Source organism: Papio anubis, chromosome 12 (genome assembly GCF_008728515.1).
Source record: "Papio anubis isolate 15944 chromosome 12, Panubis1.0, whole genome shotgun sequence".
Classification (NCBI taxonomy): Eukaryota; Metazoa; Chordata; class Mammalia; order Primates; family Cercopithecidae; genus Papio; species Papio anubis.
In genome coordinates this window covers 88,296,196-88,323,380 of record NC_044987.1, presented here as the reverse complement: position 1 = coordinate 88,323,380, position 27,185 = coordinate 88,296,196, and the positions used below count along the sequence as shown (strand labels likewise).

At 35.6% G+C, this 27,185-nt stretch overlaps 1 long non-coding RNA gene across 1 annotated transcript in view; it reads right to left on the bottom strand.

Annotated features, from left to right (window-relative positions):
- The window catches only part of LOC116269757, an 83,477-nt gene extending 67,917 nt beyond the window's left edge, over positions 1 to 15,560 (bottom strand). Inside the window, exon 1 of the long non-coding RNA XR_004177506.1 lies at positions 13,886 to 15,560. This is a non-coding gene — a long non-coding RNA (uncharacterized LOC116269757). The remainder of the gene's footprint in view (positions 1 to 13,885) is intronic.
- Positions 15,561 to 27,185: the final 11,625 nt, after the last annotated feature.

The following is a 27,185-nucleotide window of genomic DNA, read 5'->3' as shown; positions in this document are numbered from 1 at the left end:
GTAGTGTCTCATACTCACTAGAATGCTTAGAATTAAAAATACTAACAATACCAAGTGTTGTTAAAGATGTAAAACAACCAAAACTCATACATTGCTGATGAGGGTGAAAAATTCCCCAGTCACTTCCAAAAATAATATGGCATTTTTTGGTAACATTAGCTATACTTTTCCCATATAACTTACCAACACTATGCCTCGGTACTTACTCAAGAGAAATGAAAACTTATATCCACATTAAGACCTCTACAAAATCATCCACAGCAATTTTAATCATAATAGTTTAGAACTAGAAACAACCCGAATGCTAATTCAATGGAAATGAAAAATTTCAAGTAAATGGAAAAACATATTGTAGAAAAGTAACACAATAGAATACAATTAGCAATAACAAGTATCAAACAACTGATACATGTGAGAACACAGATATATCTCAAAAATTTATGCTGATTGAAATAACACAGACACAAAATAAATACAGTGTATGATTCAATTTAAACAAAAATATAGGACAGATGAAACGAATAGAGACCAAATAAATAATAAACAGTTGCCCTGAATAGGGGTGAGGTTTTACTGCTGAGGGGTATTTGAGAACTTTCTTAGTTGATCCACACATTCTTATCATGGTTATGACAACAGATACACAAGTAACTACATTTCTCAAAACTTTTCAAACAGTATACTTCACATGTGTTTATTTTATGTAATGTAAATTATACTTCAGTAAAGTTGATTAAAATATTCCCCATCGTAAAAGAATAAAGTAATAGCACTGACAAACATGGGTTAAAAAGAAAACGATGATTAAAATAAGGCCTTAAAAGCAGAGTGATCAAGAGTGTTGAAGATGTAGTCTGGTTGGGGTAAGGAGAGTGAAGGTGGCAATATTCCTCACTGAGAGTTCAATAAGAAGATTAAATTTGAGAAAAAATCTGAAAGAGGTTGGAAAGTCACTGAGTAGATATCTGGGAGGGGTTGGGAGTAGGAATAGTTGCGCAGAGGAAAAACTGGAACCGAGTCTGCTATTAAACATGCCTGATGCATTTAGCAAATACAAAGGAGGCTACTGTGAAGTGTGGCACGGTAAACAAGGTGGCAAGGTAAACAAGCAGTGAGAGAGGTTTGCAGAGTTTGGTAGGGGGCAGGACCTTATGAAGTACTTTAGGTTTTACTGCAGTTTAATACAGAAACTTTGCAAGAGTTAGAAAAGAGTCACGTGAGTTGTTTTAAATTTTACAATAATCTGGTTGCTGGCTTGAGATTAAATTGCACAAATCAAATGTAGCAACAGAGAGATCTGTTATGAGGCCATTTCAGTATCCTTGGGAGAGCTGAAAATGGCTAAGATCATAGTGGTACCAGTTGAGGTGTCTGGAAATAGTTGGATTCTGGATCTATTTTGAAAGTAGTGGTAGAATTACTTGATTTATTAGATATAGGATGTAGGAAAAGGAGACGAGTCAAAATGACTTCCAGGTATTTTGACTTAAGCAACTAGAAAGATATATTTGACATCAGCTTAGATGAGAAAAACGGAGTCTAGAGCGAACTGTGGATAGACAACCAGGATTCCTATGTTGAACATGCTGAATTTGTAATGTCTAATTGCCACCTAGCTCCCAAATTAGAAACTGAAGCACAGTCCTTGGTGCCTTTCCATATTAAATCATTAACCAAGTCCTGCTATTTTTTCCCATTAATAGCAGAGGGGAAGTTTCAATTTTGATCTGTTTGATTATAAAATTCCTGTTCTTTCCACGTTAACTTGCAAGTGGATAACAGACTACCACTTTTGGTATGACTTTTAAAGGACATTTAATCTAACTTTCTACTCAATGCTTGAATTGTGAACATTCTAAAATTTTGAATGTTACTTTTTTCTAAATTCAATTACTTCCAGTACAGAAAATTAACTTTGCTTTAGGAAGCTCATTCCAACTTTGTTTTCTGTTGACTATTTGGAAAAAGAAAAAAAAAAAAAAAAAAAAAGCCAAACCTAATATATTAGCGTTTTAGGCAAACTGATTACCTCAAAGTTCTTAGAATATTTAAAAATTGGCAAAGCCATTTGAATACAACAACTTGTCAAATAAAGGGCAATAATTACAAAGATTTATCAACAAACTATGTAAGGTCATGTGCCTGAGGTTAAACTGAGGGTCTGAAATATACCTGGGCAGAGAAACTAATGACTAAAGAGAAAGTTTCAAGAGGTTCTCAACTTGGTCAAAAAAATAAGACTATGTATAAAGCTCAGCTTTCATTCGATCCTGGGGTCCTGACTTTCTCCAACTCTAGAACCTATTTACCACTGTTTGTCACATCTCCTTCAGTGTCATCTATCCAACCACAGAAACCTCTGTTTAAACAGTGTATTACCTCAAAAACCTCCGTGTTTCCCCTCACTCTTTAAGAGATGGGTTTATTCCTCAACACTAATACAATGCTGGGAAAACTCTTGGCTGCTGAGTCCCTTAGTATTATTGCAACTCCAATCAATATGTCTTTGGGTACCTATGTGTTTATATGTACATATATACACAGTGTATTTGATATATCAGTGACACAACTACAAAGAGTCCAATATAGGAAAATGATATCTCAATATATTCACATATATAAGGTGTTAGCCATTTCATAAACCATAGAGGCTTTGCTCACATGGTTACCCAGACACAATCAAAATCCCTTGGAATATATTCTGCTGTCTACCCTACAATTCACAACCATTATTAATGTCTCTTTGTATCACACACAACCTTCTCTTTGGCTCTGTTCTCACCTACTGTGTCTTGGGAAACTTCTCACGGCACGCATTTGTGAGTCAAACACTTCCTGTTTTGTCCATTTCACTGAGCCCAAAGGGAAGCACCCAAATTAGCCAAGCAACTCTTTTTCCACCAACGCTGACAAGGGTGTCTGCCACTGAGAGACAGCTCAGCCACCCAGGTGGGAAATATTACTGCAGACCAGACAGCTGCTCTCAATGCCAGAACAAACAGGTGCGGATTTTATTGATGCAACAGAAGTGAAATAAATAAAGCAAAATAGAGTTTCACTCATAATACAAATTTCCCAGAGTAAAAAGCAGGAAAGGGAATTTGCAAAGTAAATAACAAAGCACCCTCTTCTGATCCAGCTGAAAGTCACGGCTCCTGCTGCCCACCATATTCCATGGTCTGAGAGCTTTTGTATCAACTGTCTCATAATAATTGTCTCATAATAGAGACATGGGATTCTCCCCAAATGATAGAAAGATGCTTACATAGAAAGAGGTACAAGTTTGTTAAGTTTGTTCACTATGGTGGAAAACAGAGATGATGTTGTAAATTTTTTTAAATGGCCATAGCATTTGACAGCATATTTTATCAAGTGATGGAGTATTCATCTTCACCTCTTAAATCTGGATTTGACCTTGTGAATTGCTTTGGCTAATGGGATATTAGCAAACATGATGCCAGCAGAAGCTTGAAAAGTGCTTGTGCATTGAGACTTGCTGTTGTGTGTGAAAATGCTTGAGTTAGTCTGCTGGAGACATATATGTTATTCACCCTAGCCAAAAGCCAGATATGAATAAGGTCATCCAGGATAAGTCAATACTTGCATGATTCACAAGCCAACTGTAATCACATGAATGAACCCAGGCAAGACAAATAGAGCTGCTCAGCTGAGATGAGTCCAAATTGCTTACTCATTGAGTCAGGAACTAATAAACTGCGTTTGGTGTGTTTGTTACACACCAGCATTTGACTGATACAGATGGCATAGCCAGCTCAAAGCTGCAAAGGGATCAAAGTCAGAAGCACCATTTACTGCTGAGTTCTGAGTCATACTTCTCAGCAGTATCATATATTTTTGGCAGAACAGTGACATGATTCCTCATGGCATTGAGTCCTATTCTAACAACTCAAGTTGTCTGAAAACAAAATAAATCTTTAACTTTACCTGACATCATACCAAGGAAAATTTACATTGCATTTTTTCTCCTTTCAATGTATATTAGCATCAACTGCATATAGCCCCAGATCTGATATCAAAATAGGCATTTGAATCTGTGTTCTACTGTATAAGGCTTAAAGATCTATATGTTACTCATGCAGCATGCCTAGAGCCCACTACATTTATTTTTAAATTTTATTTATTTACATATTTTTTAGATGAAGTCTTGCTCTGTTGCCCAGGCTGGAGTGCAGTGGCACAATCTCGGCTCACTGCAACCTCCGCCTCCTGGGTTCAAGTGATTCTCCTGCCTCAGTCTCCCAAGTAGCCAGGATTACAGGCGCCCACCACACCTGGCTACATTTTTTTTTGTATTTTTGGTAGAGATGAGGTTTCACCATGTTGGCCAGGCTAGTTTCGAACTCCTGACCTCATGTGATCCACCTGCCTCAGCCTCCCAAAGTGCTGGGATTACAGGCATGAGCCACTGCGCCCAGCCCACTACATTTAATTATAACTCAAAACAATTGCATATTCTTGCCAAATAACTCATTTTAAATTAGGAGAAGAAATCTACCAAATGTGGGAAAAACATGTATAAAATAGAAACTTCCAGACAGAATGAAAGAAAAGTAGTAGTTATAATTGAGCCAGGTGCGGTAGAACAGTGCCCCTCAACCTCTAATGTTCACAAACGACCTGTCTTGTTAAAATGCAGATTTTGATTTGGTGTATATGGGATCTAGTCTGATAGTTTGCATTTCAAACAGCTATCAGGTCATGCATAGCTGCTACTCCACAGATCATACTTTGAATAGCAAGACACTACAATTTCTCCCTGTTTTTGAATAGCGAACGTAATTCTGACAAAAATTGTAATGTAACACCAGGCCATTCATTATTGAAGATCAACATTTTTTATTGAAAAAATATGTGGAAGTGCATAAACCCCCCAAATATGAGACTCAATAAAAGCTACTGACTTCTTTATTTCATAAGTGACTTCAGAATAAGTGTTTTCTTATCTCAGGGATGACTCCTCCTAAAATCCAACTTTCTATGCTGTCTTTCTGGAAATGTTGATAACTTGATAAAATGATATTTGTATAATATTACCATCAGAGGGTTGAGCTGGAAGCAGAAAAAAAATGTGTGGCCATGCCATTCTTGTTTTTGTAATTGTTTTTCTTATCTTATTTTTACTTTAATTTTACCTTAAGAATATTTTTCCCTTAAGACTTACCAGATGAAAGTTGGTAATTTTTGAGAAAAAGTATTTCTAGTGCTTGAACATAAAGTTTACCTGCAAGTCTACTTCCTCTAGAAGCACTAATGCCAAAGCTGACATCATGTACTATACAAAGTTATATCAATTTGAACTCCAAATATATAGGTTTTTTCCTACTTAGCTAACATCTGCTTATTTTAGGATGAATAATTGTTGCATTTAAACTATCAATTTTTTATATTCTTTTTAGTACCTTATTAAGAGGTTATTAAAACACACAGTTGATTTCTAGTGGTCTTCCAATTTTTCTTGGGGACTTTCTAAGTAAGCCCAACAATTTGCTGGAAATCTTAATTACTGTAAAATTTCTCCCTTACACACTAGGAAGTGCCATAGAGAGGAAGATTCATGCATAGACATTAAATATCCAAACACGGGCATTGCATATCTGCTCTCAAATGCCAGACTTTCTACTTTCTACCTATAAGACCATGAAGAACTTAGCTTAGCCTTTCTTAAACTTAAGTTTTGTCTTTGTAGAAGTGGGATAATAACATATTTCTCAAAGCACTTGGTACATAATCATTCATTTTAAAAGAAAATATAGTTTTCAACTTTTCAACATTATGTCATCTGGTGCAAGAGAGAATAAGTCAACTTCCTTTTTGTAGGACAGCATTTCCAATGTTTATTTATTCATTAAATTATTCAAAAATATCTGCAGAATGCCTAGTTCTAGGCACTGTACCATGTACAGACGCTAAATATATGAATAGGCATAGTTTGATTTGCCTGTATGTAGTCCAGTGGGGGTATAGATGTATAAAGAAAAAAATTGTTATGGTGTGAAAAATAAAATAAAAGTATGCATCAGTATTATCAGAGAACAGAAGATATAACTCCAGACAGAGGTAAAAGAAGAAATTCTAAGCAGAGAAGATGGAGATGCTATATTATTTTTTCTTTTCCAGACACTGCACTCTGCATCTTGCAAGCATGATCTCATTTAACTTCCAAATAATGTGGTAAGAAATATTTCGTTATCCTTAATTTACAGATGAGGAACCTGAGGTTTCATAAATAAGTGAATATTGGCATGTAAGTAGTAGAGCAAGGATTTGAAACCAGACCTTTTAACTCCAGAGCTCAAATGCTAATATAGTCCAACATGCTTTATTGTAAGTACAAGGAACAGAGCAAAATCCTCTAAGCTATGTGTAGAGAAATATATGTAGTTTGATATTTCTGGAATATAAATGTGAGGCAGAGGATAGTGAAAATTGAATCCAAAGTATTAGGCAGTGATGAAAGGCACTATTTTTCACTTTAAGAGACTTAAAATTTGTCATTGAGGCAATAAGGATCCCTTGAAGGTGACCTCCAAGAGGAAGATGAGGACAGATATTAGTTTGACTCCTTTGACAGTCAGGGGGATAATGGCTTTGAGAGACCAAAAAAAAAAAAAAAAAAAAAAAAAAAGAAACTTGTGATATCTGTTTAGTAACTTCAGCAGTATTCAATGACAGTGATTAAGAGAGAAGTTACGGGGAGCAGAGAAGGAAGGAGGAAAATTATATGGGAAATGTTTAGGATATAAAATTGGGGATTTTCAATGTTTAGATGGGGAAATGTGGAAAATGGAGGAGAAAGATGACAAATGTCATCCTGTTTTCTAACCTCATTGATTAGGTAGATGTCAATGCCATCAATATGATACAGAAAGAAAAGAGGCAGGAAATTGCAGTTTTGGATATGCTGAGCTTGAAGAGGAAAGAAGCTGTCCAGCATGCATTAACCAGTTTTAGTCACCATGCTTCTCCATACCTTCTTACAACTGTAGTCTTCCTCTGTGTGAAGGCACAGCCATCACTATCTGCTTTCCTAAAGCATATCAACCACATGCTAAAATGCTGATGAGAACATCGCCAGGGAATAGCATCAAACTTACAGAAGTGCAATTTTAGTAATGCATGCTCTTTCTGTCAACATCTGCACATTTTCCATTTCCCTGTTTTCTTCACTACATCTCTTCTCCTTAATTATTTCAGAGATTACTGACAATGTTTCTCCATGTCTTCTGCTAGTTCTTACAAGCCCTTGGTCCCAGAATAGTTAACTTATGAACTTGATATTTTCTAATACCCCCCATCTTGAGCCTCATTTTCTCCTTAGTAAAATATTCTATTTTTATGTGTTTAAAGATCATTGTCAATGATTAAGAACTGATTCATTTTACTTTCTTTTTCTCATTTTTAAGCACTATGTCATCTTCCCACAGGCAATACTTCCATCCTACATTTCTTCACTGTCTCAGTTGAAACGTGATTGCAAAACATCTTCTTGTTTGCATCATGCTAAGAAAATATCAAATTCTTCTAGCTTTTGCTCTCTTGACATTGTTTAAGCCCTTCCCATATTTTTAATTGTATTTAACTCTTTCCAATCTTAGATTATATTTTAATCTATTCAATTAGAAACATTCCTTTGCATTAGACAGATCAATTTTGTCAAATCTCTAAATACTCTTAAACTAAATTACTTTTTTAAGACTGCCCTCCCCAAAACATATTCTTTTAATCATTTATATTTTATAATATGTTTTCATAAGGATGAGATCTTCCAGTAATGTTCATTATTTTCTGCCTTGCTGTATGAATCTTCAATATATCATGACCTTCCTACTAAGAGCTGTCTATCATCAATATTCTTAATCATTTTCTCCTTGATTATCAGAATTACCTCAAGTGGCTCTTTCAATGATTTTTTTTCAAGATAAGTATTTATCAAACCCTATAATTTTAGTTGAATGTCACGTTCAGCACATGCTAAAGTTCGCCATTCCTACTACCTCTCACTTCTGCGATGATGCCTTTGAAATCCTTATTAGAAAAGCTCTGAACATAACACCACCTGATCAGGCAGACTATAAATCCCTTAACAATGTCACCTTCATGTCTTTCTTTTCACCCTGACTCTGTGTGTGTGTGTGTGTGTGTGTGTGTGTGTGTGTGTGTTGTGCCATATTACCCTTAGGTGCTCAGATTTCCAATAAAAGGTATGACACTAATACATACTTGAATTGCTGACCATGATCTCTCCCATATTTTACATCTTTTCTCATCTTTTCTTTCTTTCTTTCTTTCTTTTTCTTTTTCTTTTTTTTTTTTTTTTTTTTTTTTTGAGACAGAGTCTTACTCTGTCATCCAGGCTGGAGTGCAGTGGTGCGATCTTGGCTCACTGCAACCTCTGCCTCCCGTGTTCAAGCAATTCTCCTGCCTCAGCCTCCCAAGTAGCTGGGATTACAGGTGCCCACCACCACACTGGGCTAATTTTTGTATTTTTAGTAGACATGGGGTTTGGCCAGGCTGGTCTTGAACTCCTGACCTCAGGTGATCCACCCTCCCCAGCCTCCCAAAGTGCTGGGATTACAGTTGTGAGCCACCATGCCAGCCCCCCTCCCCCATTTTACTTCTTTAAGAATATTTTATTTTCTATGATTATCTGACTTTCTGAACCACTCTAGAAAACTCTCCATTTGAAGAAAAACAAGAAGAAAAACAACCTACCATGCATTGATTTGAAATTATCCATAATTGTCGAGACCATTCATGTGAACTTTTATAATTCTTCCCTGTCACTGGCTTCATTGATCTTTTTTTTCCCCTAAATTTTCTTCTTCTCTCCACTCTGAACATGTTATCTGATCTGCAAGCTGTCACACTGATAGCATGTTCTTGAACATGTCTTACTCAGTACATGTCCTACTCATACCAGGGTTGTGCACATAGTTCATACAGCCTTGTATTTTAGTTGTTTCATCTTGCCTTTCCAGCAAAGTCTAAATTCTGAAGGGATAGACATCTGATTTTAATTTGAAAACCCTTAACAACACCCAGCACATATTCCAGGTATTTAAAAAAAAAATAAACAGAATGAAAAAATAAATCTGTAACAACAGCCCTAACATTTCCTATCAAACTATGAAATCAGTTGTATAAGAAGTAAAAAATTAAGAATTTGTTTCATGACAGTCACTCCCTAATTTATGTGCACTAATTCCAGATAAGTCAGAATAATTGATTAAAATATCTAAATTAAACTCTAATATTGTTCTTTAAAGCACAATATTAAAGGAAAAATTTAAATGTTTCCTGTATTGAACATCGACACAAATTCAGATAAATGCAATCATGTTAACATTTTCAACATATCAGTAGTGATATGGAAAACGGCATGAATCACGTTAGTCAATAAGTATAAATAGGAAACTGATTCCTTAAAATGTACTCTTTCAAATTTCTATTTGCATAATTAAAACTATGCAAGAAGCTCATTTGCACAATTTGTTTTCCCATGGTATGTAGTTACCATGACAATGGTTATTGTTTGAGGATGATCAGGATATTAATATGAGTATTATTCAGTGCAGAATTATCAGAGAATGATCCTACCCAATAATAAGTCAGTGTATCTGAAAAAAAAGAGAATGTAACCATTCTGAGCTTCTATTAAATGAGATTTTTAAAATTACCTTTTAGGAAAGATGGAACTTGTTTTTCAAAAAGCACAGTATTACTAATTTATTCAAATGTCACAACACACCAGCTTAGATCAGGTGATGCACAGGCTCTGTTCCCTATAGAAGGACAATGTCTTCTGCTCATAATTACCTGCTGTGACAGTGTCACAAAAAGAACATTTCAACAGAAAATGCATCACCAAAAAAAAATTCACATTTAGAAAATTATGATTATAGGATTAGGAATGTTTTATTTGTTCTTAAATAACTCAATTTGATAGAATGAAGTATATAATATATAGGCAGGGAACAGGTTTTAAAACAACAAAAACAACCACCTGGGGTTTTCTGAGCTTTAGTCTAATATGATACTTCTTTGAAATTTTGAGCATGTTATAAATAGACTTAACTTGAGATTCTTCCCTGTAAATTTAGGAAAATAATTTTTAACCTATCCTATGGTTGCTTGTGCTACACCTAATGTATGCTTAAAATTGTAAATGACTACAACATCTCTCATATAATTGTTATGATATTTTTCTCTTATCAAGAAGCAAGGCTGCCCTATATGGTTACACAAGATATCCACTTAAAGTTACACATAAAAATTTACACATAGAAAACTATGTTGACAGTCCTACAACTTGGCAACCTCTGTCCCACTGAGGTTTGTTATCAATTATATAATAGATTTTCACTCATCAGGATATAAAACTTGGTCTAAATGATAAAGAATGTTTAATTCTAACTGATTTCCTCTTTTAAGTGCTTAAAGTTTGCAGAAGACATGTTTCTACTTATTCTTGAGTGGCCCAGATTCTTTCTATATTTCAAGACAGCTCTCTAGTTATTAGTTTAATTTCCATCAAAGTTCTCAAATGGAATTACTTATACTTATTGAATGTAAGTAATTTGAAGTAAAAGAAGAAAAAAATTGAACCATTACTTTCAGATTACAAATACGTATTATTCTCAAAGCAGAATGCAAGTGTTAAATAATTTTCAACATAAAATATAATTTCCAAAAAATGATCAGTTTAGATGGGTTTCTTTGCTCTCTGCCCTACCCTACACCATTCCAAATGGACTCACTCTTCCTTATAGTTAGGGATACTTCACTTGCAAAGGCAGGTAATTTGTCCCACCTGCAACTCCTAAGAATTGAATCATTTTGCCATGATTTCCATGACCTCCATCTTAAAGAAAACTAAAGCAATAGTTAAAAAATAACTTTCTTTTTTGAAAACAAGATAGCAGTTTTGGTTCAACATAGAAGCATTTTTTTTTCAAAATGGTAGTATTCAGATCTAGCAAAGTTTGCATAAGGAAGATCAGCCTATGTAGTTCCAACAGAAATAAAGCTTTCCCATTGTCAGAAAGTAATTGAAACATGAGTATCAAAAGTTCTTTAAAATATTTGTGTTTTTGTCTATTAATTCTACATGTAAGACTCTGTCTCATATTTAAGAACTCCACTATTAAGAATCTCCCTTATATCTCTCTTAGGGAAATAATTCTGAAATACAAAGAAAGATTTGTACACAAAGACATTTTATCATCATCAATGTGTTTAAAAGACCTGAAGGTCCTACATTATTTTAATAATACAATTATATCAAGTTCATGTATCCAGATACTTTCCATGTGGCAGAAAATCCAACTCAAACTTCTATAAGCCAATAAAAAACACATGTATCAGTAAGATGTGAAATATATTGGCTTACATAGTTGAAATCATCAGGGATACATCAGAAAGAATGTAAGTATTGGGGAGCACAAAAAATCTATCGGTTCAGTTTCCTTCCAGTTGCCTGGTTCCTTGAAGTGTCAATGTGGCTGCCAGTAGCACTGCAACTACCATTCAAGTCCAGCATACAGAATAAAAGGGTCTCTTGTAGATTTTGTATAGGTTCTGAAAAGTACTGTGATTATAACTTGCGACAGTGCAGCATTGCTAAAGCAATCATTGTGGCTAGTAATATATAATTACCCTAACTGGCCAAGCTTCAGTCAAGTGCCTATCCTTGAATGAATTATCATAACAAGTGGGATTCTGTGGTTATTTTTCTTTACAAAGCTGTGTGACTGCCTTATTCTGTTTTCTGATGTTTATAACAGAATATCTGAAACTGGGTAGTTTATAAAGAAAAGGAATTTATTTTTTATAGTTATAGAGCCTGAGAAGTCCAAGGTCAAGGGGCCATATCTGGTGAGAACCTCCTTGCTGGTGAGGACTCTCTGAAGAGTCCCAAGGTAGCACACACCATGATGGTGTGTGATAGCTTAAGTCTGTCTTCCTCTTCTTACAGATTCACCAGCCCCATTCTCATGAAAACCCATTGATCCATCAATCTGTGAATAGATTAATTCATTCCTGAGCACAGTGCCCTCATGACCCAATCACCTTTTAAAGGCTCTACCTGTCAAGACAGCCACATTGGGGATTGAATTGCAACATGAGTTTTGGAGAAGACAAATATTTAAGCCATACCAATGACTCTGGGAAAGTGTGCTAAGTTTTGGGGAACTAGTTTCTCACACACGAACAGGAGATTTGGGCTAGATCATTTTGGAAAGCCTTTTAACCATTACTATGTATCATACTACAGTGTTGACTATGGACTGACCTGTGATATAAAAGCATTTTCTGGGCAGGAACAAATATTTCAGGATGAACTGATGAATATGGGTCATGTGGTCTGTTACCTGGCATGTCTTAAAGTTGCTTAAAGGAATTGTGCCCAAGTGGGGGACAAAAACCAAAACCAAGGTGTTTTTAAAAGGTATTTTAAAATATTGATTTAATTAGATTGAACCACAACATTTTTTGGTGAAAACATAATTGGAAAATTTATCAAAGCCTAGAGTAAATCCAAGCTATGGATTTTTCCATATGCTTACAAGGGTATACCAAAAACAAAATACAGTATCATCTTTGAATGGTATTCTTTACATTTGTGTAAAATAGCACAACAGTTTGCAACTCATCTATCTTTTTACATGGATGTTATGTTATATTCTTATATTAATTCATGTTTCCACACTTTGCTATGTAGTTGGTGAGTTAAGTAATCAGAAGACAGCCAGTCTAAGTGATATCTCTGTCTCTCCTAATCAGGTTTTGTCTCCTGAAAAGGAAAAATTAAAGTTAAGATACACTGTTAGGAGCTTATTCTTTGGACTCACAAGTATGAACGAGTTCTTGTGCTCTTGTGAAAGCCTTATTCCAACACGTTTTTAAAAATACGTTTCTCCTCATGTTAATAATTGCTTGCTCCCCTATTGTCAATGTACAATAGATAATAATAAACTTTCAGGAAGTGAGGGTACAAGGGTAGGGTGGGAGACACTGGAGCAAAAGATAAGGAAAACTGAAGATTTCATCTTCTCCATCTTGAAATTCATTTGCTAGTCCAATTTTTTGGTGCACAGTGTACTGTGTGTGATGTGGTACAGTTGGCATCTTTATCCCCTTTTTTAAGATTATATGATGTTTTATATAGTTATGTATCATGATTTACCAAAAGTGGAGTCAGAGATATAAAAAGAAAATGTCTCAAGTAAAAAATTACAGCCAGTATCAAATCTAGGGGGACCCTATTTTTAGGAATAAGGGTTTCTTCACAAGCTTTTGGATGACAAATGACTCATCATACGTATACTACATATTCTGCAAATCTTTCTAGCAACTCTATTGGATAATTAGAAACCCTTATTAAAAAGTCACCATAGTTTATAAAATATTTAAAATAATTATATATGATTATGAAATTACTTTATAAAGCACAGAGCAAAATTATAAAGTTCCTGCATGAGTCATTCAATCCTAGGCCCATTTTTATTCCTTTTTTTTTTTCTTTTTTAGGCAAATGATTCTTATTCACTGATTACAAGTCTTGATTAAGTTGGATGAATACAGAATGTCTGCTTAATCTATTGGCTTTGCCAAATATTGATATTTTGTTCTGGCATAGAAACAAGACTAGACACAAAAGCATAGATTTAAATTCACTGCTCAGAAACAATGTGACTAGTAGAGAAATATATCACTTAGGAGATGATTCTGGTGCAATATCTATAGGCAAATTTGAACTTCTAGAGAGTTGTATCCCTTTGTCCCTGCATTTAATGAGATTTCAGTCAATGTATCTATTATGTAATGCAGCTAGTTTCATACCAAATTGTTAAAATTTGCTTACCCAAATGAAGTGGGCCCCTTCTTTTAGCCATCAGGTAGGCTAGGCATTGATTCCAATGGTGTTTTTCTTAGAATGTCATTGGGAAGACAAGAGTGAGGAAGGAGCAACAGAGGAAACAGAAGTAGGAAAAAAGGAGGGTGGTAGAGAGAAGAGAAAAAGAGACAACAATATAAATATTGTTACTCTTTGTTTAAGAACATGCTATATGCCTGTCACTACCTGGAATTACAACACTAAAGTAAATATTATTAACCTTGTTTTATAGATGAGGAAACTGATCAAGGGGGTTAAGTAACATTCCTAAAGTCTATGTATTGGTTATCTAGTTGCTGTGTGACAAGTTTATCCCCAAAACTAGTGGCTTAAAACAACAACCACTTTATTTGCTCATAATTCTCCAGGTTAGCAATTTTGGATGGGCCCAGCTGGGCAGGTCTTCCATTTGTCTTAATGGGGGTCACTCATGTGGTTGCACATATTAGTTGGCTTGTCTGGACTAAATGATCTAAGATAGCCTCATTCTCATGTTTAATTGTTAGAAAGAGCTAGAGGCCAGGCAACATGTCTTTAGCAGTCTTCATGCTAAAACTTCTTTACATAGTGGCCACATTCCAAGAGAATTTCCATGTGGAAACATTTTTTAAGACTCTGCTTGTGTTATGTTTTCTGATGTCCTATGGGCCAAAGAAAGTCATAGGACTAAGTCCAGAGAAAGTGTGAGAAATCACAGAACATGTGCATACAAAGAGGTCATTAGTGAAACAATTTGTTAGTGTAACAGTATCTGGTACAAGGATTACACACAGGCATAATTGAGATATTGCAGGTTTGGTTCCAGACCACTGCAATAAAGTGAATATGACAATCGAGTCACACAAAATTTTTGGTATCTAGTGCTTGTAAAAGTTATATTTACACTATTCTATAGTCTATTCAGTATGCAATAGCATTACGTCTAAAAATCCAAAAGTGCACACTTTAATTAAAATATACTTTACTTTTAAAAATTCCAATGCTTATCTGAGCTTTCTCAAATCCTAATCTTTTTGCTGGCGGATCGTCTTGCTTCAAAGTTGATGGCTGCTGACTGATCAGAGTGGTGGTTGCTGAAAGTTGGAGTGGCTGAGTCAATTTCTTAAACTAAGACAATGATAAAGGTTGTCACACTAATTAACTCTTCCTTTCACAAAAGATTTTTCTGCAGCATGCAATACTATCTGATAGCATTTTCCCCACAGTATATCTTCTTTCAAAATTGGACTCAATTTTCTCAAACTCTGTTGCTGCTTTATCAACTAAGTTAATGGAATACGTTAATCCTTTGTTGGTATTTCAACAATGTTCATAACATCTTCACCAGGAGTACATTCCATCTGAAGAAAACACTTTCTTTTCCCATCCACAAGAAGCAACTCCTCATCTGTTAGGAGGATAACACTCCTCAAGTGTTATCCTGAGATTGCAGCAATTCAGTCACATCTTCAGGCTCCACTCTAATTTTAATTTTCTTGCTATTCCCACCACATCTGCAGTTACTTCCTCCACTAAAGTTTTTAATCTCTCAAAGTATCCATGAGAGTTGGAATCAACTTCTTCTGAACTCTTGTTAATGTTGATATTTTGACCTTCTTCCATGAATCACAAATGTTCTTAACAGCATCTAGAATGGTGAATTCTTTCCAGGTTTTAAATTTACTTTGCCCAGATCAATCACAGAAATCACTGTTTTTGGCAGCTATAGACTTATGAAATGTATTTCTTAAATAATAAGATTTGAAAGTCAAAATAACTCCTTGATTCACAGACTAGAGCGTGGATGCTGTGCTAGCAAGCATGAAAATATTAATATCCTTGGACAGGCGTGGTGGCTTGCGCTTGTAATCCCAGCACTTTGAGAGGATGAGGCAGGCAGATCCCAAGGTTAGGAGTTCAAGATCAGCTGACCAACGTGGTGAAACCTGTCTCTAATAAAAATACAAAAATTAGCTGGGTGTGGTGGTGTGTGCCTATAATCCCAGGTACTCGAGACTGAGGCAGGAGAATCGCTTGAACCTGGTGTAGGGGCAGAGATTGCAGTGAGCCGAGATTGTGCCATTGCACTCCAGCCTGGGCAACAGAGTAAGACTCCATCTCAAAACAAACAAAAAACCCCCATATTTTATATATATGTGTGTGTGTGTGTGTGTGTGTGTGTGTGTGTGTGTGTGTGTGTGTGTATTCTCCTTGGACAACTCTACCACAGCTCTTGGGTGTCCAGGTATGTTGTCAATGAGCAGTATTTTGAAAGAAATCTTTTTTTCCCAAGCAGCAATTCTCTTAAGTGCGTTTAGAATATTCAGTGAGCCATTGCTATAAATAGATATGCTGTCATTCAGGCTTTGTTGTTCAATTTATAGAGCACAGGAGGACTAGGTTTAGCTTAATTCTTAAGGGCCCTAGGATTTTTGGAATAGTAAATGATCACTGGCTTCAGTCATATGCTGTACTAGTCTTGAATAAGAGAGTCACCCTGTCTTTGAAGCACTGAAATCAGGCACTGACTTCTCTTCTCTAGCTATGAAAGTTCTAGGTAGCATCTCCTTCCAATACAGGACAGTTTTGTCTACATTAAAAACTGGGTGTGTAGTATAGCCATTTCCATCTGTGATCTTACCTAGATCTTCTGGATAACTTGCTGCCACTTCTAAATCAGCACTTGCTGCTTCAGTTTGCACTTTTATGTTATAGAGATGGCTTTCTTTTTTTAAATCTCATGAAGCAATCAACCTCTGCTGCCTTTAAACATTTCTTTGGCAGCTTCCTTGCCTCTCTCATTGTTCATAGAATTGAAGAGATTTAGGGCCTTGCTTTGAATTACGCTTTGGCTTAAGGGACTGTTGTGACTGGTTTGGTCTTCTATCCAGATCAGTTAAACTTTCTGCATATCAGCAATAGGGCTATTTTACTTTCTTATCATTCATGTGTTCACCCGAGTAGCATCTTTAATTTCCCTCAAGAACTTTTCCTTTGCATTCACAACTTGGCTAAATGTTTTGTACAAGATACCTACTTTTCAGTTCATCTCAGTTTTTGACATGCCTTTCTCACTAAGTTTAATCATTTCTAGTTTTTGATTTAAAGTAAAATACATGTGATTCTTTCTTTCACTTGAACCACTGTGGGGTTATTAATTGGCCTAATTTCAGTACTATTGTGTCTGAACAAATCAGAAGGCCTGAAGAAAGTGAGCGAGATGGGAGAATTGCCAACGGTTGAGTAGTCAGAGCACACAGATTTATTAAGTTCATCATTTTATACAGGCATGGATGGTTCATGGTGCGCATAAGACAATGACAGTAGTAACATCCAAAAATCACTGAATTAAAGAAAAACAGATACAATAATAACGAAAAAGTTTAAAATATTGTGAGAATTACCAAAATATGACACAAACACATAAAATGAACAGATGTTTGAAAAAATGCCACCGATAGACTTGCTCCATGCAGGGTTGCCACACACCTTCAATTCGTGAAAAGAATAATCTTGTGAAGCACAATAAAACCAATCACAATAACACAATGTAAACTTGTATTTAAAGAGTGGCAAGATCAAAACTGAAATCCAGGTCTCTCTGATACAAATTCTTCTGCTTTTTCCAATGTACTATGATTAGTTTTTGCTGGTGTGTAATGAGGTAAGCTTTCACTTTTTAAGCATATGTCAGAGAGACCAAAGTCAGGAGAAAGAGCTATGCATTGTTTGGCAGTAGTGAAAGTCTATCGTTTTGTTTTTGTTTTTGAGACGGAGTCTTGTTCTGTCCCCAGGCTGGAGTGCAGTGGCATGATCTTGGCTCACTGCAACCTCTGCCTCCTGGGTTTACACCATTCTCCTGCCTCAGCCTCCCAAGTACTGGGACTACAGGCACCTGCCACCATGCACAGCAAATTTTTTGTATTTTTAGTAGAGACAAGGTTTCACCATGTTAGCCAGGATGGTGTCAATCTCCTGATCTCATGATCCGCCTGCCTCGGCCTCCCAAAGTGCTGGGATTACAGGCGTGAGCCACTGCACCCAGCTGTAAAAGCCTATCTTATTTAAAGTTTGCTATTTTAAAAAATATGTTTACTACTTCTTGCATTAGTTAACTTTTGATATGGCACCAAACAACTTCAATATCTCAGTAGAATACATTTATTGCAGTTATCAGACTATTTACTGAGCATGGGAAGTCTGAAAGGTCAATTTACATCTGAAGAGTCACAATCTTTTTAAGTTCATTCTAGCAATAGGATTCTTTTAAAAACTTTATTGCCCTTCTCTTGGCCTATTTTATTCTATTCATTTCCTTTGCAGGAACCACATAATTCTTTTTCTGGCATTCCTAATTCTCTAGAGCTGTGCTGTCCAATAGGGTAGCCATTAGTCACCTATGGTTACTAAGCATTTGCAATGTGACTAGTATGAACTAAGATTTGTTTTAAGTATAAAGCACACATCTGATATTGAACACGAAGTACAAAAAATGGAGGTCTCATTAATATTTTTATATTGATTACATGTAGAAATCATAATATTCTGTATATGTTGAATTAATACATCTTAAAATCAGCAAATGTATTGAATTATTTACATGTTTCTGTTTAGTTTATAAAATGTGGTTATTCAAATTTTAGGCTATATATGTGGTAGGTTGCAATATATTTCTGCTGGACTGTGCTACTCAATACTTGATTTTGGCCATCTCAAGTTTGGCATTATTCCTAGGCATAGCAACACATTTCAGGTCTTTGAGACATTTTGTCCAACAGAAAGGATTTTCTGAGTCTATCTTAATCTAATGAGAGGTCTTAAGGGTGGAAGAATCACACCATTAATTGGTTCTTTGCTTTGAGACTGTCTTCATTTCACAATAGTTTATTGTGAAAAAAAAAGGCTGTGTGCCAAGACAATGGGGTTTTCTAAATATACAATCATGTCATCTGCAAACAGGGACAATTTGACTTCTTTTCTGAAATGAATACCCTTTATTTCTTTCTCTTGCCTGATTGCCCTAGCCAGAACTTCCAACACTATGTTGAATAAGAGTGGTGAGAGAAGGCATCCCTGTCTTGTGCCACTTTTCAAAGAGAATGCTTCTAGTTTCTGCCCATTCAGTATGATATTGGCTGTGAGTTTGTCATAAATAGATCTTATTATTTTGAGATACGTTCCATCAATACCGAATTTATTGAGAGTTTTTAGCATGAAGGGCTATTGAATTTTGTCAAAAGCCTTTTCTGCATCTATTGAGATAATCATGTGGTTTTTGTTTTTGGTTCTGTTTATATGCTGGATTACGTTTATTGATTTATGTGATGTTGAACTGTTTTGCATCCCAGGGATGAAGCCCACTTGATCATGGCGGATAAGCTTTGATGTGCTGGATTCGGTTTGCCAGTATTTTACTGAGGATTTGTGCATCGATGTTCATCAGGGATATTCTCTTTTTTTTTTTTTTTTTTTTTTTTAGATTTTTTAATGATTATTCTTTTTTCTATGATTATTCTCTCTCTCTTTTTTTTTTTTTCTTCTATCTCTGTCAGGCTTTGGTATCAGGATGACGCTGGCCTCATAAAATGAGTTAGGGAGGATTCCCTCTTTTTCTATTGATTGGAATAGTTTCAGAAGGAATGGTACCAACTCCTCCTTGTACCTCTGGTAGAATTCGGCTGTGAATCCGTCTGGTCCTGGACTTTTTTTGGTTGGTAGGCTATTAATTATTGCCTCAATTTCAGAGCCTGCTATTGGTATATTCAGTGATTCAACTTCTTCCTGGTTTCGTCTTGGGAGAGTGTAAGTGTCCAGGAAATTTTCCATTTCTTCTAGGTTTTCTAGTTTATTTGCATAGAGGTTTTTATAGTATTCTCTAATGGTAGTTTGTATTTCTGTGGGGTCGGTGGTGATATCCCCTTTATCATTTTTTATTGCATCTATTTGATTCTTCTCTCTCTTCTTCTTTACTAGTCTTGCTAATGGTCTATCAATTTTGTTGATCTTTTCAAAAAACCAGCTCCTGGATTCATTGATTTTTTGGAGGGTTTTCTGTGCCTCTATCTCCTCCAGTTCTGCTCTGATCTTGGTTATTTCTTGCCTTCTGCTGGCTTTTGAATGTGTTTGCTCTTGCTTCTCTAGTTCTTTTAATTGTGATGTTAGGGTGTCAATTTTAGATCTTTCCTGCTTTATCTTGTGGGCATTTAGTGCTATAAATTTCCCTCTACACACTGCTTTAAATGTGTCCCAGAGATTCTAGTATGTTGTATCCTGGTTCTCATTGGTTTCAAAGAACATCTTTATTTCTGCCTTCATTTCATTATGTACCCAGTAGTCATTCAGGAGCAGGTTATTCAGTTTCCATGTAGTTGAGTGGTTTTGATTGAGTTTCTTAGTCCTGAGTTCTAGTTTGATTGCACTGTGGTCTGAGAGACAGTTTGTTATAATTTCTGTTCTTTAACATTTGCTGAGGAGTGCTTTACTTCCAACTATGTGGTCAATTTTGGAATAAGTGCAATGTGGTGCTGAGAAGAATGTATATTCTGTTGATTTGGAGTGGAGAGTTCTGTAGATGTCTATTAGGTCTGCTTGGTGCAGAGTTGAGTTCAATTCCTGGATATCCTTGTTAACTTTCTGTCTTGTTGATCTGTCTAAAGTTGACAGTGGGGTGTTAAAGTCTCCCATTATTATTGCAACTTCAGCAAAGTCTCAGGATACAAAATCAATGTGCAAAAATCACAAGCATTCTTATACACCAGTAACAGACAAACAGAAAGCCAAATCATGAATGAACTCCCATTCACAATAGTTTCAAGGAGAATAAAATACCTAGAAATCCAACTTACAAAGGATGTAAAGGACCTCTTCAAGGAGAACTACAAACCACTGCTCAGTGAAATAAAAGAGGACACAAACAAGTGGAAGAACATACCATGCTCATGGATAGGAAGAATCAATATTGTGAAAATGGCCTTACTGCCCAAGGTAATTTATAGATTCAATGCCATCCCCACTAAACTACCAATGACTTTCTTCACAGAATTGGAAAAAACTGCTTTAAAGTTCATATGGAACCAAAAAAGGGCCCGCATCTCCAAGACAATCCTAAGCCAAAAGAACAAAGCTGGAGGTATCATGCTACCTGACTTCAAACTATACTACAAGGCTACAGTAACCAAAACAGCATGGTACTGGTACCAAAACAGAGATATAGACCAATGGAACAGAACAGAGTCCTCAGAAATAATACCACACATCTACAGCCATCTGATCTTTGACAAACCTGACAAAAACAAGAAATGGGGAAAGGATTCCCTTTTTAATAAATGGTGCTGGGAAAATTGGCTAGCCACAAGTAGAAAGCTGAAACTGGATCCTTTCCTTACTCCTTATACGAAAATTAATTCAAGATGGATTAGAGACTTAAATGTTAGACGTGAAACCATAAAAACCCTAGAAGAAAACCTAGGTAATACCATTCAGGACATAGGCATGGGCAAGGACTTCACATCTAAAACACCAAAAGCAACGGCAACAAAAGCCAAAATTGACAAATGGGATCTAATTAAACTAAAGAGCTTCTGCACAGCAAAAGAAACTACGATCAGAGTGAACAGGCAACCTACAGAATGGGAGAAAATTTTTGCAATCTACTCATCTGACAAAGGGCTAATATCCAGAACCTATAAAGAACTCAATCAAATTTACAAGAAAAAAACAAAAAAACCCATCAAAAAGTGGGCAAAGGATATGAACAGACAGTTCTCAAAAGAAGACATTCATACAGCCAACAGACACATGAAAAAATGCTCATCATCACTGGCCATCAGAGAAATGTAAATCAAAACCACAATGAGATATCATCTCACACCAGTTAGAATGGCAATCATTAAAAAATCAGGAAACAACAGGTGCTAGAGAGGATGTGGAGAAATAGGAACACTTTTACACTGTTGGTGGGACTGTAAACTAGTTCAACCATTGTGGAAAACAGTGTGGCGATTCCTCAAGGATCTAGAACTAGAAATACCATTTGACCCAGCCATCCCATTACTGGGGATATACCCCAAGGATTATAAGTCATGCTGCTATAAAGACACATGCACACATATGTCTATTGTGGCACTATTCACAATAGCAAAGACTTAGAATCAACCCAAATGTCCATCAGTGACAGACTGGATTAAGAAAATGTGGCACATATACACCATGGAATACTATGCAGCCATAAAAAAGGATGAGATCATGTCCTTTGTAGGGACATGGATGTAGCTGGAAATCATCATTCTCAGCAAACTATCACAAGAACAGAAACCCAAACACTGCATGTTCTCACTTATAGGTAGGAATTGAAAAATGAGATCACTTGGACACAGGAAGGGGATCATCACACACCAGGTCTTATTGTGGAGTGGGGGGATTGGGGAGGGATAGCATTAGGAGATATATCTAATGTAAATGATGAGTTAATGGGTGCAGCACACCAACATGGCACATGTATACATATGTAGCAGACCTGTACGTTGTGCACATGTACACTAGAACTTAAAGTATTAAAAAAAAAAAAAAAAAAAAAAAAGCTGTGTGCCTTTCAACTGCCAGTCTTAGAATGTTGGAATTACAGTATCTCTCTTCCCATTCTTCTTCCTTGGGAATATACTAATTCTTCTCTTAGCTCATTCTTTATTGTAATATCTAATCAAATTTCACTAATGACAACCAACTCATGGCATGAAAATTCTGCTCAGTTTCTCTTTGCCAAAGTCACAAGTTTATTAGATGCACTTTCTGGCTTCCAATTTATTGCAGGCAATTATTTTACCAATGCATAAGATAGATTGCTACATTTTTCTGCCTGCTTTCTAAGTTTGCTTGCTATATATTTACCAGTCCTGTATTTAAAAGTTCTTTTTGGCATTATGCCACTTCTGGCACCATTTATTTGCTGGTCAGTTTTTGTGCAGTAGCTTACAACTTCAAAATCTTAGTAGTTAACAAAGATGATAATAAAAACTTCTTGTGCATATAACATGAGAACAGTAGGCTTTTGTGGCTCTCATCCACTCTCCTGGACATAACGAGGCTCAATTAGACTCTATGTGTCTTCTCCTTCTGGAACCCAGGCTGCAGAGGCATTCACTACATGAAAATGCTGTTCACTCTTGGCAAAAGGCAGGAACTAAAGAGGTAGTGTCAATGCATGAGGGCACCTTTAAAGCTTCTGCTTAGGTATGGCAAAAGTCATATCATTAGCCAAGCCACGTCATATGACCAAGCTTGTAACCAATGCCTATGCATAAATAAGGTAATGGTGGAGAGGAAATAAATAATTATGAATTTATAATTCAATATACCACATTACTCTCTCAGCATTATCTCTGACAGAATTTTGATGCAACAGAAGAAAATTAATATCCTCATAGTCCACCAAACATTCATGCATAAGCAAGTATTCCCTGGCCTAGTCAATCTCTTTATCCATCAGCAGGAGTCTGGGAAGAATTTATCATCATGCAGAAAGAAAAAGTAACCTTCAGAAGGTGAATATTTGCTTCCAATGACAATATTTCCAAGATAATGTATCACAGACTGTGAGGTCAACGCTTTCCCAAAAAGCTATATCAAACATTTTTTTTGAGCATGAGAGACACCACAGAAATAAAGAATTAGACTTCCCTTAAAGTTAAAAGTTCAGCTCTGTTAAAACATCCACTGTTTTGTCTTGTACTTACATGTCATCTCACAAAACTGCATGCTAATATTACTTTTTCTGGCCAGCTTTTGAGCCCATCTAATTAACAGGGATATTTCCTTTTCCCACTCTACTCCCTTTCTCTTTGACATTAACCTATTAATACAATGAAACTATCCTAATTTGAACTCTGTCTAAAAACCTGCACCTTCAATAATTCAAGGTAGCTTTAATAATCTCAAAATAAGGTTTTTAACTTCCTTCAGGAAGAATGATTGATATTTTTTTCTTCTGCTTCTTCATTTCGTTCCTAGAAAAACATAGTATGTTTCCTAGAAATGCCTGTGCTACTTCATAGCCATTTAAAAACTCTGTGTGCTTTTACTTTATGATTTCCAAGTTAAATATCCAAATACAAGAGGTCTCTGTTCTACACTGCCACTTTGTATTTAAGTAAAATTTACACAAATCTCAATTTCAAGACTGATGACTTAGAAAGCCAAAAATTAATTAACTCTATTAAAAACATTTTCTGTTTTTATTAATTTTAAATCTGTAAACATTCAAATGCTGGTGAAACTGTAGCCCAAATAGCCCTTATGTATATTTATATTTTTTTCTAGCAATTGTGATAGTTTCATTTTAGCTTTATTTGCCAGTTTTTCTACATGCCATGGACTTCGTGTTTGTGCTCCACAACATTCTTAATTGAATTCCTAAACCCTCAGTGTAACTAATGTGGAGATGGGGTCAGAGAGGAGGCGATAAAGGTTAAATGAGGTCATAAGGGTGGGGCCCTAATCCTATAAGGACAGCACCATTTTAAGAAGAGGAAGAAAGCCCTCCTCAGAAATAGAATTGCCAGTCATTGTGTTTGTAAACTTCCAGCCTCCCGAACTGTGAGAAACAAACTTATAGTCTGTGTTATTTTGTTATAGTAGCTTGAGCAAAGTAATACACTACATTTGTAATTTAATTTTATAATTAGCTGTTTTTCACACTATCGCTTATTCAATAACCTTCTACTCTTTTAGGGATTATGTTTGCCAACTTTTTAAATGTAGTATACTCTTACATATAATAGAATGCATTCCGAAATTTTCAGAATTTTACTTCTGCTCCTAATATACCCTACTTTAATTTTTACAACATTTTAAGATATTTTAAAGTCTGGTGGTATAAGCCTCCTCCATAGTCTTCCTCAATGATTTATCTTTTCCAAGTACTATCAGGATATTCCTGCAAACAAACTTTGGAATGTCATTGAATTATAATTGAGATTGATTTCAAATTACAACTAATTATGCACTAAATAACTTTGGAACATTGAGTTTTCTAATCAGGAATAGATATTTCTTGACTAAAGTCTTTTCTTTTTGTTGCTTTTCCTGATCACAGAAGTTTTGAGGTTGTCCTCATTTCATTCATCATATTTCTTCCCAAATTGTTTCCTTTATATTTTTGCTACAATTGCGAATAAGAGCTCCTTGTCATAAAAAAGTATTTTCATTGGTTTACTAAGATTTAATATCTCAGATCTTCAGCTTCAGATATTTAAATAAATTTAATCTGCACCTTAATGTTCTAGCAGCAACCTATGAGGATTAGACTGTAAAAGCACCATTTTTTGCATAGACTCTATCTTGCGCATGTTGAGTTCACTATACGAGGAATTGCATTTTGTGTAGGGTCTCCAAGTATAGATAGTGTGGCCATATACATCCTCTTTCTGGCATTAGTTCTATCAATTTCAGAGAAGAACTCTTGAGAATAATCAAATAATCTGAGAGAGAAACTCCTATAGTTAGGGCAACGATATGATTCATCTTTTAAAGTGGAACATTTATGAGAGAGAGAGCATTATTTAAAACTTCACTAGGACAACAAGGATAAAATAAAGCTATCCCAGGCAGACCAGAATGAACCTACCAGTGGCCCATAGGCTCTGTATATTTGGATCACTCTTAACCTTGAACCTCTCAGCCTAGACTCTTCTGAAAGATGGATATCCACCAATAAGTCTAAATGGCATCTACCCATGTAGTTTGTGGCCTCCTTGTGCTGTTTCTGGGCCTGTTTTCTCTCGGATCTGGTTCTGACCTTTTCCCTACAACTGTACTGTAAATTCCCATATCACCTGGCTTCCCACTAGGTTAGACTCCTGGAAGACACAGGCAGGAGAAATCACAGGACAGGAAAAGGGAGACTTCCAGGGTACTCCACTCCTACTCAGCCTCAGGTGGCAACTCTGACAGGAACTGCTTTCTCTGAATGGCTCCAGTTTCTGGCATACAGGCCTGCAGCAGTCTATCATTTCTAATTGTCCTCAGCAAGACAATCAATGTAATTGACTTAGGGTGGTATTATCAGAAAAGTAAGAAGCTACTTTTGGAACTGGAGCTTTGTTCTATTTGAGTGATGAAAAATGAAACTTTTTTACTGGGATGTTTTTATTTACTTTAACATTAATAATCCAGGTCCTTTATGGAAAGAATGCAAACACAAATAAGCAAAAGGGAATATCATAGCATATATGCTTTTCTATGTATTTTCTTATGTTGTAATTGAAGGATTTTTCCCATCTAAACATACAGATATAACTTATTCTTAATATCCAAAACTTATTTCATTAAAAAATGCTCCATTGTGTATTTAATACTTAACATTTTCCATTTTCCCTATTATAAACAATAGTATGGAAAATGGGAAACATACTGTAATCAACCTATATGATTATCTACTTGTACAATTATGAATTTCTGATAGTAGGTATTTTGGCTCAAAGTCAAATGAGTTTTTAAAGGCTTTCCATTCACATTGTTCATGACTATCCAAAAAATGTATATGCCCATCTTTATTACTAGCATGAATAAAGGTGAAGTGTGCCTGCCTTCACCTCTTGCTGACAGGGTATTATTCTTTTTATTGATTTAAAACATGTACAAATGATTTCAATTGCCTTTCTATTTTTGAATTATTTTATTACCAGCAAAGTTTCTATTTACTAAAGGCATGCTAATTGGCTATGTATCTTCTTTTATTATTTGTCTATAAATGTCCTCAGACCACATTCTCTTTAAATAATTCATGTTCCTCATGTTTTTCTTTTATAGTTATAATAGCTAATTACAAGTCTTTGGTTGTCATAGGCATTACATATATTTTTTTCAGTGTCATTTACCTTTCAAGTATGGTTTTAGCCTTTCACAATAGAGATTTTTATAAAATAAAAAGTTAATTACAGTTCCTTAACCTGGAACTGGTTTGTTCTGGCAAGTTCTATTTGCCATGTGTGTAGGCTTGGACAAGTTAACCTTCTAAACTCTAATTTTCTCATCTGTAAATTACAGAAGATAATAGTGCCCATCTCATAGAGTTGTTATAAGAATTAATTGTATTATACATAAATTATATCTAGTAGGCAAATATTATATAAAGCTTGATATGGTTTGGCCGTGACATCACCCAAATCTCATCTTGAATTGTTGTTCCCTTAGTCCCTATGTGTTGTGGGAGGGGCCTGATGGGAGGTAATTGAATCATAGGAGTGGCTTCCCCCATGCTATTCTCGTGACAGTAAGGTCTCATGAGAGCTGA